We start from the raw sequence: 14,990 nt of genomic DNA, 5'->3' as shown, positions 1-14,990 counted from the left end.
GGCAATTTTAATTATTTCTATACTATGATAGGCCTATATTTATAATTTTAATAATTTTTAATAAAAAAAAAATATCTTGAAAAATTAGTAAATTATAAGAATACCACAAGGATGATGTAAAATATTTTAAAATTTCCCATTAAATAAATTGAGGACAACAATAAAGATTTTCATAATAATAAAATTTAAATAACAAATTTATATATATATAATGAACATTTCTTGAAGTTAGAATAATTTTAAATGAATTTTTGTTAATAATAAGATGTTGGTCCCGAAAATAAATGTCAGGTGACTTCTTGAGAAGGTCTGTAAGTTGTTAGTGTTGTATATATTACGATAAAAATCTACGAGGTATAATTTTGGCATTTGTAACCTTTACACGAAACTCCCCTCCAAAAGAAAAGAAAAGAAAAAAAAAAGAAAGAACATTTATATATAAATTTTATTATTATGAAAATCTTCACTATCATCATCAATTTTCTTAATATGAAATACAAAAATATTTACATCATCCTTGCAAATTTCTTTTAATTTTTCACATTATTATTACTATTTTTCTTTATTAGTGAATTTTTTTAAAAATAATAATATTTAATGTTAATTTTATTTTTACTTTAAAAAAAAAATTACAAAAGTAAATTTCAATTTTAAATTTCGATATCATTTAACTGGTGACTACACGCACAATCAATTTCTAAAATGACAAATTTTCTACATTTTTTTTTTTTTTTTTTTTTTTTCTCTGGATAGAGAAGCGAATATTTTCTGAAAATGAATTTTTGCCCCCTTTCCACTCACTCTACAGGGAATATCCTTTCGTTTCTTTTCACACAATTGATTTTATTTAGGTTTTTCTAAAATAATATTTTCACGAATCTCACCTCTATATATCTACATCACTTTTTCATTTCTAAATTGAGTAGAAATTGGATGCGATAGAATCAAATATTTATCTTCTTATCAATTTGAATTTGCAAATACACATCAATTCTGTAACATGTTAAATTTACGGGATTCAAATATACAAAGTTAAAGGAAATGCCTATATTAAGCCCATAGGCTTATATTATACTAAAGTGAGATTCTTTAAGATGCAAACGCTTATTCTTACAGAAATACTTCCAATTTTATATAAATCCTTCGAGATTACTATCAATGCTGTATAATAATAATAAGAAGAAAAACATTTCGTATAAGATAGACGTTGAAAAAAATAAAAATTATAATTAAAGAATTAAATGTAGGAACATTTAAACTGTAAAAATCTATGGAACATTGTTTCAAAGGATATTAAATAAATTAATGGGACATTCATGAACAGGTTACACTTTAAAGAAAGAAAAAAAAAATTGTTATTTTTCCTGGTGTAATTAATTTAATTTTTATCGAAGGACTTGTCATATAGGAATGAAATCTTGAAATAACTTTGCATCATGTTACATAGAAAAATATGATATTATATTTTTTTTATTTTTAAGTGATAACCGCGATAGCTAAGTATCGAAACTCGAAAATAACCTTACAAGGATTAGCCCAGTTAGGATTTAGATCTGTACAGCTCTAAGCTTTATAATTAATGACAAGCATCATTAATTCGCTTCTGGTTGAAAGGCAAAATACACATGCGTAGTTAATGATAAGAGGGCCCATATATATCATCGGGGCGTTATATTTAACAATTAGATAAGAATTACTCGTAGAGTTTACTACGATAACTCATTTATTTAGACATCCACGAATTAGATTCGCTTCTTTTTTTCCCCCTTCTCTTTCTCACTCTTCAGCAGATTTATAGATTAAGGTCATCATCATTAACATTATTACAAGATTGAAGTTAATTATTACAGAATGCTCAAATTGGAAAATGTTTATTCAGCTTCATTCAGGCGAAGGTCACGTTGATAATGAAGGCTTGCCCTTCAGAACCTGATACTGATGTAGGCTACAACATTAATTATATATTCACATTATTCATGTACTTTTTTTTAAAAAAAATAATAATAATATCTTGATATTATTATTAATATTAAAAAAAAATATTTAATGGATTTTTGTAACAAATGATGGGTTTGACGTCCTGAAAGTTTTATATTTTCTACATATATATATAATGGACAATTAATCATTTGTTAATTATATTTATGTTAAATTTTACTGAGGCGTATAGAAAATTTATATGCAGTGTGTTTGTTTAGCGCGTGAAGATATCGTTACAGCTCGAATACTATTTGACATTTATGAATATGAGATGGGGAAAGTATAAGAGATAATCGCTTCAGGATTGCAAGAATGCTGCAGAACGGTAAAAGCTCTGATAGAGTTTAATTCAGTTTTGATAAGTTAATTAAGTATGATAAAACTAAATTATTATTATTTTTTTTACGCGTGTCTTCGTTTCAACAGATTTATGGAAAAGTTAAAAGAGGTAATTGCGTTTACAGCAATGGAAAATGAAGATTTATGATGGTTTGCGCGTTCAAAAATGCAAAGAGGAAGAAGAAGAAGAAGAAAATGAAGGGGAAAAAAATACAGTGTTTACTTTCTGTAGCTTCTGGTTAGAGATTGGAAAAATACATTTTAAACAGCGCCATCTATTGAAAGAGTTTAATAGTAAAGTTCGATTCCATTTCAGAAGATATGTGTGTTCCATTTAAAGAAGATAATCTCTCTCATCGGATACAATTGTTGGAAGTTGAGACCGGTCATTTCTCTCTATGTCAGTTTTGTTCTCACTTCTCTTACGTTTCTCCAGAAATGCGGTTTCAACGATTTTCTATTTATAGTAACAAGAATTTAAATTGTTATATATATATATATACACATTTCAACATTGAAAATAGGTTATATATTAAGTAATTCAAAATAAAATATCGTTAATTATATTGTATTGTAGTTAAAATTTAATTGTTTGAATTGTTTATTTAAATAACTTTAATTTATATTTAAGTATTTTTATTTTTATTTTTTGTAGAGAAACGTTTGGTAAGATTTTATAGAAACATTAATTTTTAGTAATAATAATAATAATTGTGGGCATTTTAATTCAGGAATTTGGAGTATTTGGATAGCGTTAATGTACTTTTTATAATGCTAAGAATGTGTGAAATTTCCAGATTTTCTCAAGAAGTTGCTGTTTCCCGAATGACATATTGACTTATATTCTTTAGAAAAGGCACACTTGCTCTGTACTATTGAAAGAAGAATGGCAGATTGTTGTATAACTTATATTGAAATAGCTGTATGAAAGGATGAAGAAAGTGATCGAAGAAAACGTTAGTCTGTGAAGTAGAAAGACAGATGATGAATACGTTATATATATATATAGAATAAGATCACAAAAATTGCTTTAACTCAATAAAAATAGAAGAATAAATCGAAGTTTAAAGGAATTTTTAATCAACTATTGTAATAAAATATAGTTAGAAATTGTTTCAATTATACAAATCATGAATTTCTCCTGATATTCTCTAGTTTGAAACTGCAATATATTTTAATGACACAATCTATAGTAAATGCAGCGTATTCCCTATTTTCAATACTGACAAGTCCCCGTCTCTGATGCTCTGTGGAGTATTCTCAGAGGTTAACAGCAGATTTATCACATGGTTACGATGATGGTACTGCGATTCTGGGATATTTGCCTCGGCAGTTTCATGTCACTTAGTTGAAGAATAGGTCTTAAGGGACGAAGATAATCTTTAAGAATTGGTGAATGTAACGATAGTCTGGTTTATCTTTAGTAAATCACAGAGTGTGGGGTTGTGTGGCCCAACAGAATTTCCTCTTTTGTAATCTCGAAAGTCCGTAATTTGTCAGAATGTTAAATTGAAGATTTTTCCCATGTCGAATTGAAAAATTTTAAGATAATTTCTTTAATTTTTACGAATTATTTTAAAGGTAAGAAAATTGATTATAAAAGTTCTTAATCATATTGTATAAGACATAAGAAAAGTCTGTAAAGAAGATATCATAAGATATCAACCAGAAAGCTAATATTCATGAGGAAGGAAATAAATTCTTTATTGATGGTAAGTGTTGAAGCCTGCTAAATTAACACAATGTCAAAATTCATCTCACAAACAACTACCCCCTGAGGGATAAGTATATATGTTCAATGTAATATTGAATATATTATATACTCATTCCTCGAGGAATCAATATGTTCATATTGAAAGTAATTATAAACACAGAAGTTAACGTTAATTAGACACAGCAAATGTTCAAGTAGAATTCCTAAAAATAATAAAATGATGACGATGACGATGATAGTAAATTCAAGAAAAGATCAGATTTATTATAAAACACGTAAAAATAATGTACAGAAGAATATTTTAGAATTAAACAGTTAAAATATATTGTGTATAATATAAAATTTTCGAAGATACGAATGATTTTCGACGACAAAAACCATTATAATTATTACCATCAAGTTTGATAACTTAAAAAAAAAAACCTTCAAAAATATAATTTATAGACTCCATCTACTACAACTTTCTTCTGTAATCAATCTGTAAACACTTTTATAAATCGAAGAATAAAATTTCACATAAAAGTCATTCATCATACTTATGTGGAATATTCACATGATGTAGTAAGCCTACTTGAAAAGAGTAAAACTTAGTAAAAATTTCTTTTCAAATATAAGAGTCTCTTAAAGTCACTCAATGATATAGTAAAGCTGAATATACAGAAGATAGGATCATTACCAGGAATAAAAAAATTATATAATGAGGAGGATTGCAATGCTCCACCCATTCGTCAACCACCACCAAAGTCTGCCTTTGGCGAAGAGTATGAAGTGGACACCCTCTTCAAGGACATGTAGACCAAGACACCGTTGAGCCCTGGGGCTTCTCCGATTGTTTTTGCAAAAAAACTCTTGGATCGACATGTTTCTGCATGGATTATTACAGACTTAAAACATAGTGGTAGCAAGAAATCTTGTCTGAGATAATTTAACATCTTACGGTTTTTAAATGAAGACAACCGCTATAAACGAAAATATAAACATTATTAATTTAGAAATCATGTTTACTATAGACTTATCTTTTATTTAATTTCATCATTTTTTCCTTTTTTTTTTCTTTTTACTTACTTCATTTAACACTAAAACATCACGCCTAACTTCTTTCATATCTACAGATTTTCTTTAATTAAACATTAACTTTAAAATTATATTTATTTACAAAGAATTCATAACATTTAAATAATTTTAAGAAAAACACAAATAAAAAAAAGTGATATTTATTAAAATCAATATTCAAGATTTGTTCTGCATATTTTTTTTTTAATTTTTTCAAATGAAAGTTAGTTCAAANAATCGTACTTTACTTTTTATTGATAAAAATGATAAGATTAGATTATTTCTTTCTAACCTTTGATCGCTTTTTTGGTAAAGTATAATTACGTATTTATACGAAATTAAGAATTGCGACTCGTATATCGATAATAAAATTATATAACATTTTCTAAATATTTTGATATATTAAATATAAGAAGAAAATAGAAAAATTAAAGGTCAGAAGGGGTAAAAATATAGGAGAGGGCTCCTTTTTTTCTACTTTTTTTTCTTCTTTATATATTTTGAGTATGGAAATGAATAGAGGTCAATAATGACGGTTTATATTTATTTACTAATCTATCCCCAATTTCATTACATAAACCATTAGAAATATTCTGTATATTAAGTTGAAGAATAAAATAATTGTACAGATGGGAATTAGATCCAATGATTATCCTCTTTTCTTTTTAATTAAAAAGAAAATCTTTTCTACTTATCTGATAACAGTGCTCTAATCAGACGAAAATGAAAACAATTTTCTTGTAGGTTAAAAAATAATATTATATATATGTATACATAAGAATTCCAAATTCCATCAGACATCTCTAACCGAAAACGAAAAGCGGAAACCTGGAAAATAAGAAGAAGAAAAAAAAACAGACAGAAAACAAACAGGAAAAACGGAATGGCGTAGTAGGATAGCATTAATATTTATGATGTTAAGCCTTTTCCAAGCGATAGGGGGAAGGAAAGGAAACCTGTTTCCTTTCGGATTTCTGGATTATGAATGCACCAGGCTTTGGAAAAGAATATTTTCTTTCTTTGGGCGTTGCTTACTAATCGCATAGGGAAGTTAAGTTAGGAACGAGAAGAGGAAATCAATAGACAAGTTTAGTCCGAGATTTTCCATTTCCTTTTCTCTCTCTCTCTTTCTCTCTCTCTCTCTCTCTTTTTTATTATTTTTTTTCCTTGATTGAATGACTAGTAGTTCTAATATCGGAGAAAAAATCTTAATGTGCTGCTCAAAAGAATGATGGTTAAATCTTTTTTTTTTTTTTTTTTAAATTGATGGAATTATCTCTACTTATGTGTTTGTTATGATTATTATCATGATCGATTTTCCGAATCCCTGTTGAGTTTATCGTTCTCGCAGTTACAAGTTAGCTTTACCGATTTTTATTCTGTTTATTTGATTATTATTATTATTTTTTTCTTATGTATAATTCTGTTAGTTCTCGTGTGGATAAATATTAAAAAAATAAATAAAAAGAAAAAGAATCTATTTTGCCACCTGACGGAATTTATTATTATATTTTAAACATTAATGGAATTAACTCGGCTTTAAAATTTTCTATGGTTACATTTAAAACGTTAATTAATGTTTACCATATTTGAATGCATCAATTCCGTTCACTTTTCTATTATCGGGAAAATTTGTTACGTTGGCAAATAGCCCCGAAGGTTACTCCCGTTCATCGTATATAAACAAATGATAGTTTTGCATTTAATGACCAGACATCCGAACCGAATTAGCTTCGCCTTTTGTCATATATACGGGTGTAATATTTGCTGGAAAGGAAACAATTCATACTGACAATCTATTAACAAAAGTTCACATCGGTTGCCAAGCGATATGTCTCGCGAGAGACAACCGGATAAGAAAAGCTTCCAATCGAAAGACGGTCACAAAACACCAAACGAAAGGACAAGAAGTCGACAGAACAACTGAAGATGACAATCTGCACTCCACTTCATATCATGACAAGACTTCTAAGTGGAAATAGACGATGTTCTTTTTTCCTCCTTCTCCTCCTCTTTCTCCTTTCTTTCTTTTTTAAATCAGCATTTTCAAATTACAGATTTTTCTCCCTTTTTCTTTCTCTCTCTTCCCCCATTCAAAATATTTAATTTCCAGTTGAAAAGCTACACGTGATTAACACTTTATGCACTGTACTGTACGTTATATAATTATATATTTTATTTTACATAAAAGACAAATAAAATTAAGTAATAAATTTTGCATTAATTAATTAATTAAGTTAATTACAATAGTTAAGTTATATAATCAGTTTAGATAATTAATATGAATATTTTTTAAAAGTAATTCGTTTATAATTACATAATCGATTTTTAACTTTTTAACCAATAACAAGAGTTTTAACAACGTAAAAATATTATAGAGTTCTTAATTTCTCTAATAGAAAACGACGTCTTAATTCTATGATAAAAAACTGGTGATTATTATATTCTTTCGGAAAAGGAGGTGTCTCGAATCACCAGAACAGTAGAGGTCATAAGAGGCTCCCGAAGGGTAGACAAAAAAAAAGGAAACTGGTTGAATCTGACCTCAAAAATAATGACTTGTTAGTAGACCAAGTGAGTAAGAGCACTACTGTTCATTGAGACAATCAACAGCACGAGTTTTATAACCTTCTCCAAGATTATATACAAATAAAAAAAAATAAGTAATAAAAATTTTACAATTTTATCTTTTTATTCCGTACCAATTTAGCATAAAAATATATAAAACGAATCCGAAAAATGCTTTCAATACGACTATGTATAATGTCGCATGACAGACATGCAGACGGTTGAATTGACGTCGAGAGATTTGGATGTCGGTTGCTCTTTGATGCTCTTAATCTCCCTACCAAATCCCTATCATCTATATCTTCTTTATAATTTCGAAAATAATTCTTGTAGACACTTTAAAAACTTAAATAAAATCCTGATTTAAAGCACCAATTTCGTATTGGGGTTTAACTAGGTTTATCTAAAAGAAAATACCAAATTTATTGAGTGATAAGAATCGTACTTTACTTTTTATTGATAAAAATGATAAGATTAGATTATTTCTTTCTAACCTTTGATCGCTTTTTTGGTAAAGTATAATTACGTATTTATACGAAATTAAGAATTGCGACTCGTATATCGATAATAAAATTATATAACATTTTCTAAATATTTTGATATATTAAATATAAGAAGAAAATAGAAAAATTAAAGGTCAGAAGGGGTAAAAATATAGGAGAGGGCTCCTTTTTTTCTACTTTTTTTTCTTCTTTATATATTTTGAGTATGGAAATGAATAGAGGTCAATAATGACGGATTTCTCTAAATCTCGAAAGCTGCTGAGATTTGCATTTTCTGACAGCTTCAATTTNATATTCTTACTTTATCTTTATCTATCCTTCACTAGATTCAGTTACAAAATATCAACCCCGAAAAAGCAGGGGAAGTAGGAGAAATTCGAATTTTTATGATCATTTCTCCATCCCACTCCACCCATCACATCTCTCATTTAATGCGTGGTATCATCAGTAACCAAAGCTTAATTCGTATGCCCTCTTCATAACTCGATGGGATTCAATTTGGTAGAAAAGGGAGGAAGATTCTATCTACTTAAATGATGGAAAGTTCTTATTTTACAGAGTAAAACACGCCTGTAGATGATGAGACAGAAACAACACACAGCACTTGTGCTTTTGGCATTTCGTCGTCATCACACCACGCTTTCTCGTAAAGTGTATCTAGGAAAGTCTCTAAAGGCCTCGACAGCCTGGACGTTAAGCCTAATGTACAGCGGTTACTAGGTCCCTGGGGATCACTCACTAGCAATTGTTCTGAGCACAACGAGTCCAATAATGGAGATTTGCCAGCGATCGCTGCACTACTCAGTCGGGGGGAAGCTATTAATCAGCACACTGGTACCATGACATTTCCCCTCTGACTTTACTCTCCCTCAAACTGATTCTCTTTATTATAGTCACCCTATGAGGATAGAAAGACAAGTCGCTACTGTTTTCACGACTTTCTCTATAATGGAAAATGAAAAAAAGAAAAAGAACACCGAGAGCAACGAGATTGTAGCATCTCACCTGTAATCAACGTAAAGGATGGAGAGGAGAGAAGAAAAAATGGTTACAAATTAAACTAGAACCAGTTAATGATTTTGTAAGTTTGGAAGGAGGAGGAGAGAGAGCGTAGAGATGGGGAAAGACAGGAAACCACCAAACAGCATCGAATTGTGAGGCAGAATCGATAAGAACATCCAGAGAACTGGTGCAAGTTGTATGTGACTTTCATACGGACAAGTGGACTCTTTTTCCCTCCCCTTCCTCTCTCTCTCTCTCTCTCTCTCTTTCTACTTTATTTATTATTCTTTAATTTTCACAAAATTTAATTAAATTAATAAATAATTAAAAGGGTGTAGTATAAGAAGCTTATTTAAGAAGTTTTTCAATAAGTCAGAATGGCCGAGTGGTCTAAGGCGCCAGACTTAAGATCTGGTCCTCAATGGAGGGCGTGGGTTCGAACCCCACTTCTGACAAAAATTAAAATTTTTTCTTTTTTTTTATTTGAAAAATTTCTTTTTAATAACGTAAGATTCGAGAATTTTATTTTAATTTTAATACACCATTAACACACAAAAAAGAATTCGAAATTCCGTTCTTCTATCTTTTTTTCTTTTCTCTCTCGACTCGATCTCGTCTGAGAATTCCTACTCTGACCCGTAAGAGTGAGGTTCAACTTCTAAGCTTCCGCTGGAATGACTTTTGACCTTTAACCCGGTGTCGATGGTGTCATATAAACAACTTTCATCCATCATAAAGAGATGTTCGTAAATGAAGGGGGAGGTTAAATGGCGCGCGCCAGTGACTCATCCCAAACAGTTTCTCGACCTAACATGTCGGCCCACTATTTACCCTTATAAAATTACTGGCTTTTTTTTTGGAGTGAATTACTTCCGGTATTTGAAAGTTAATTCCAGAATCCAGAATTATGTAGTACCGCAATATTACAGAATATTTTACACACACGGAATTCTGAAACATAAATAACTCCGATTATAAAATATACATTAGGTTTATTAAATATATAAATTGTTATAATTAGAAATATTTTTTTACCGTAAATTAAGCAGAAAATAATGCACAGTCGTCAGGAGAAGACAAAAGGAAACACGTCAAATTTGAAAGAACAAAATCAAGGACACGGTGTTGAGTGTCTGTAAAATTGCCAAGAAACCTTCAACTTAATTTTATAAGCTACATTTAACAATTCCAAACTCCAGTTACCCAGTTGCAGGTTAAAAAAATAAAAATAAAAATGCATGAAATGTTAAAGACAGACATTTCAATATAACTCAAAAAGTAGATATTTTGCTTGTATTTATTGTTGTTTTTTTCCCCCTCTATTTTATGGAGGAAAATATCATGATGGATATTGTTTCATAAATTGTATTCATGAAACATCATCCATCATGCTTTTCATGAACATAAAACTTACATACAATGTTATAAAAATTGTAAAACTTTACCAAATTCCCTTTACTTAAGGCATACTAAAAGATGGATTCGATTACTAAATATATGTGTGTATAGAAAAATTAAAAATCGATAAGGTTAAAAAATACGGTGAGATTTATGTTTATAAAACACGAATTTTATCAAAAGTTTGACGAAATTCATTTTTTGAAGGATCTTATACGAGAACCTGCTCATCTGCAAGTAAAACGCTTGCATGCCTAACTACCACATTAATTTGAAAATAATCATCAGAATTTGACACACTGATTTTTCATGCTATGCTTATTACATGCTTCCGTTGCTTCTAACACGTCAAGAAAAGATGTTCGGAGTAACACGATATTCATACAAAACATTGTATCAAGATGGTTCTTCCTAACGAGACGGTGATAAGAATCATAAATTTAGATTTCCTGAATCACTGTGTCCAGAATTTTCGGTCATAGATAGAGATAGAGATCGTCGTTATCTTGACACATCGCTAGAATAGTGTTAGATGTCTAGATTTTATCCAGCTGTATTCCAATAATCGTTGTTTCTCTTTTAAATTTTGATATAGAACCGAAGAATAGATTCTGTTCGCATCAATATCGTTGCAGTTTCGAATATTTTTCTGTATATTTTTTACTATAGTTTCTTTATATAATTATATATATATATATACTTTCTTCTCCGCCTAAAATTGAGGTTAGGAAGAAACGAGTTCCAAAATTTGATATTCTTTTAAATGGAGGATCTCGAGGACGATTTGAATCCGCGTAGTTTCAGTTTTACGATGCACAAGAGTCTATTTTTGGGAATAAAATGTTAATGTCAAGATTTCCTTGAGTCTTCAATTTGAATATTAAATCTTTATATATATAAATAAAAAAGAAAAATGCCACCACAAGCTGCAGAAGTATGCCAACTGATAGTAAAAGAGCACTGCAGTAATTTAGATAAACTATCTTAAAAGTACTTAAACTTTTTTTTATCGTAAATTTTTTTTTTTTTTTTGAAAATAAGAAAAATTCGAACCAATCACTAAAGAAATCGAATTTGCACTTGATCAATCGTTCTTTCCGATTACAAAAATTCCCCTGGAGATTGACTTCCTTTATTTCCTAACGAACATACTTTTGGGAATTAACGAAACTCCTTCGAGAGTGAAAGACTTTTTCCCCCTTTCTACATAAATTTAATGTTTAAAAAAACATCTTAAACTTTGTAAAATATAAAGTTTTATAGTAATTTTGACCACAATAATTATGTTTAGAAGTTAAAACTTCTTATTGAATAAAGAATTTTCTAAGTGGCACATTCTTCTTTGGTGAACTGGATCTTTAGTCTTGATATCTGCCTTGTATAAGTCGCTTACATGTTACAAATATCACCATTTACCGTAGTATATTTAGAAAAATTATGAGGAGAGAATTCTATTCCAGTAAAATCCTTATCTCCTGGCTAACATTCATCACTGGATAAAGTAGAGTTCACCGGATGGGAGAGTAGATATAAAACATTTGTTTTTATATTTGTCTCCATAAAAGTTAATATCCTCTGATTTTATCCGTTATTAAACACAATTTCTAATTTTAATTGGATGAAAGAGGGAAGAAAAGGGAAAAAAGAATGAAGATTTAACATGAAAATTTGAATTACCAGTTAAGCTTTATCAAGAATGAAAAGAAAATCAGCATCCTGATGCATTTTAATGTCAAAATTTGCATTTATCCTCCCTTATCGGTATTAAAATCTTTATCGATATATGAAATGATTTTTTTTTTTCCTTGCGATCCTTACCGAAATCTTGCATGTAAATATATGCTTAAATTTAACTTCTGCTATCCATCATTTATTTATAAAAGAGAAAATTAATAATGTCGTATAAAAATTTGTATATACGAGTACCTTTAAATAACCTCATCGATATATTTCTGTTTGAAAATAGTCGATTATATGATACTATAGATATTATCAACAGCAATATTAAAGTTCTGTAACAAATTTTAAGACTCTCTCTCTTTACTATAATAATAACTTTAGGCGGATTATACTAGCTGTAAATCAAAATATGCAATATATTTACTTTTATAATCTATAAAACTTGTCAGAAATCTATTGATGGCGAATTTATATGTTTTACAAGAATGCCTTTTTCAATTTTTATCTGTTAGTTGACGATATAACTTCACACGTATTAAATCATATAAAATCTCATCAAATTTCATTACTTTATCAAACTTTATCAACAAATTCGTCTCTTAAAAGTTAGTCCCGGCGAAAAATATCTGAAAAACATCTTATCATTTCCTAAAAGCTTTGATTTTCTCTAAAGACTACCCCAAGGGTCTTAAGTTTGGTTAGTTCTACGTTAGTCTCTCTCTTACTCTTTCTATTCCTTCCTTGCATTTCTCTTTCGTTTGCGAGAAAATTCTTCTTTTCTGTCATTCTAACTTCCCAATAGATTCGGTTTTCACACGTTAAAATGTCACTGCTCCGAGTTGTGTAGTGACAACTTTGACCATTTTTATTTTTGCTTCCTTCGAGATGGTGGCGACATTTTCCAGTCCCCTGTCAAAGGTATGTCAAAGCAAACTTTATTTATTGCCAAGATCTGTGTACTCTCTTCATCCTTGCTTCTTTTTTTTTTCTTCTTCTTCTTCTTCTTCTTCTTATTTTGCTGCCCCCCTCGTTCCTTTTCCTTTAAGCACTTTTCATTTCCTACCTTTAACTCGTGAAAAGAAATTCTTAAAATGATCGAATTATAATTGTATGACATTTCTGATACAGATTTTCTTTTCAGAATTATTTATAAAACGTCAATAAATATTTTTGTAGCATTTTTATTGCAGGAGAAAGAAAAGAAAAGAAAAAAAAGAAACTAAAAATTCCGTATAAAAATAAAATATTTTTAAATAAGAAACAGAATTTACAGATTTTTTTTTGTAAATTAATAATTTTTTTTTTCTTTTTAATTAATTAATTTAATTATTTTCTTGTTTTTAATTCTTGTTATTTTATTATTTTATACATTTTTAAAATAAAAGGAAAGTAATAAATTCAATTAAATAATAATATAATAAATGAAATTTAAAAATAATGCAAGAGAATTTTAATTGTAATTTGAATTAAAGGAAATCGACGAGAAGGAGAAAAAAAAGGAATTAAAAATAATTAAAATAAATTGAAACTTATAAAAATTTAATAATTAATTTTTTTAAATAAAATAATAACGAATATATGCTATGAAGAATTTAAAATAAACACACAAACCGCTTCATTACTTTATAGAATTGGGGGATTAAATCTATTTTTAACAATATTATGGAGGATAAAACTTTAAAAAATATATATATCCTGGATTCGATTTTTTTTTTAATATTTAGTACAATTATTTCGATATTATCGACGAAATATTTAAAACGTACAGTTTCTGTTCGTCCACACAACTTAATTGTTGGTTAAATAGCTTGACTGATACGTCCAATTAACGCCACACATTATAATGAAACATCCTTTGCTTCCATAAACAGGAATATTTTAATGCTGCTTCGTCCTTGGAGAAAAATTTCCGACGTTGTTTGGTGATTCATGGAAGATGATCTTCTATTACTTCCTGTGGCCGGAAGTGATGTCATCCGAGACCAAATAGTTGTTGTTTCGGGAGAATGACTTCCGTTTAATAATTGAAGATTTATGAATATTTATATATTTAAAAAAAAGAAAGAGAGGAAAAAATTAGTTAATAAACGGTCGAACTTTAAATGCATCCATCAATTGTATGGAAAGAAGTAAGGAGTGTAGATAAAGTTGTGCAACTATTATGGTGGATCAGGAAATAATCTTCGAACAGGGAAGTTTGTTTTTTTTTTATTTAATATTATTTTATTTTTAAATTAGATAAAATAAATCGCAAAAATCTATGCAAATGTACTTTACTTCCGCTTTGTAAATAATTCGAAAATGTTGAATTTGTTCTCGTTTTATTCATATTTGAAGGTTTTTTTTTTTTTTTTAAGTTACTTTATTCACTTTCATTGATTTGATTTTTGCGTTTTAGAAAATTTAGTAATGTTTTTTTTCTTATTTTTTAAATGTTTTTCCCCCTAATTTTTCTTTCTTTTCATCTCTTAGCTCTTTGCATTTATATATATATTATTTATTTAACTTTATTTTTGTTCGTTTCCGAATAAAACTGAATTTTATTGAAAGTGATGAACATATTTTATATACATTATGTTCTTTCTTACAAAGTAGAAGACATAAATATGTGAGTTTTGTCCATTATAGGAAGTGCTTCTATATCATGTTATGCGGTTACCGATTGCTTTTTCGGTATTTATTAGAAGTTATAAAGTCATTTAGGTTATACGTGATACCTTTAGTAAAAATTTTTTATGTTTAATAGAATATAG

General features: G+C 28.7%; 1 long non-coding RNA gene and 1 other non-coding gene across 2 annotated transcripts in view; one reads left to right on the top strand and one right to left on the bottom strand.

Annotated features, from left to right (window-relative positions):
• Positions 1 to 14,990, bottom strand: part of LOC111630485 — a 193,624-nt gene that overhangs the window by 47,643 nt on the left and 130,991 nt on the right. The gene's annotated exons all lie outside the window — the stretch shown is intronic.
• Positions 9,531 to 9,614, top strand: Trnal-uaa. Its single transcript has one exon. It is a non-coding gene; the product is annotated as a tRNA-Leu (tRNA).

This window comes from Centruroides sculpturatus, unplaced genomic scaffold (genome assembly GCF_000671375.1).
Source record: "Centruroides sculpturatus isolate CEXI.00-Female unplaced genomic scaffold, Cexi_2.0 scaffold71, whole genome shotgun sequence".
Lineage (NCBI taxonomy): Eukaryota > Metazoa > Arthropoda > Arachnida > Scorpiones > Buthidae > Centruroides > Centruroides sculpturatus.
The sequence above is the reverse complement of the archived record's forward strand: the minus strand, read 5'-3'. Positions and strand labels throughout refer to the sequence as shown.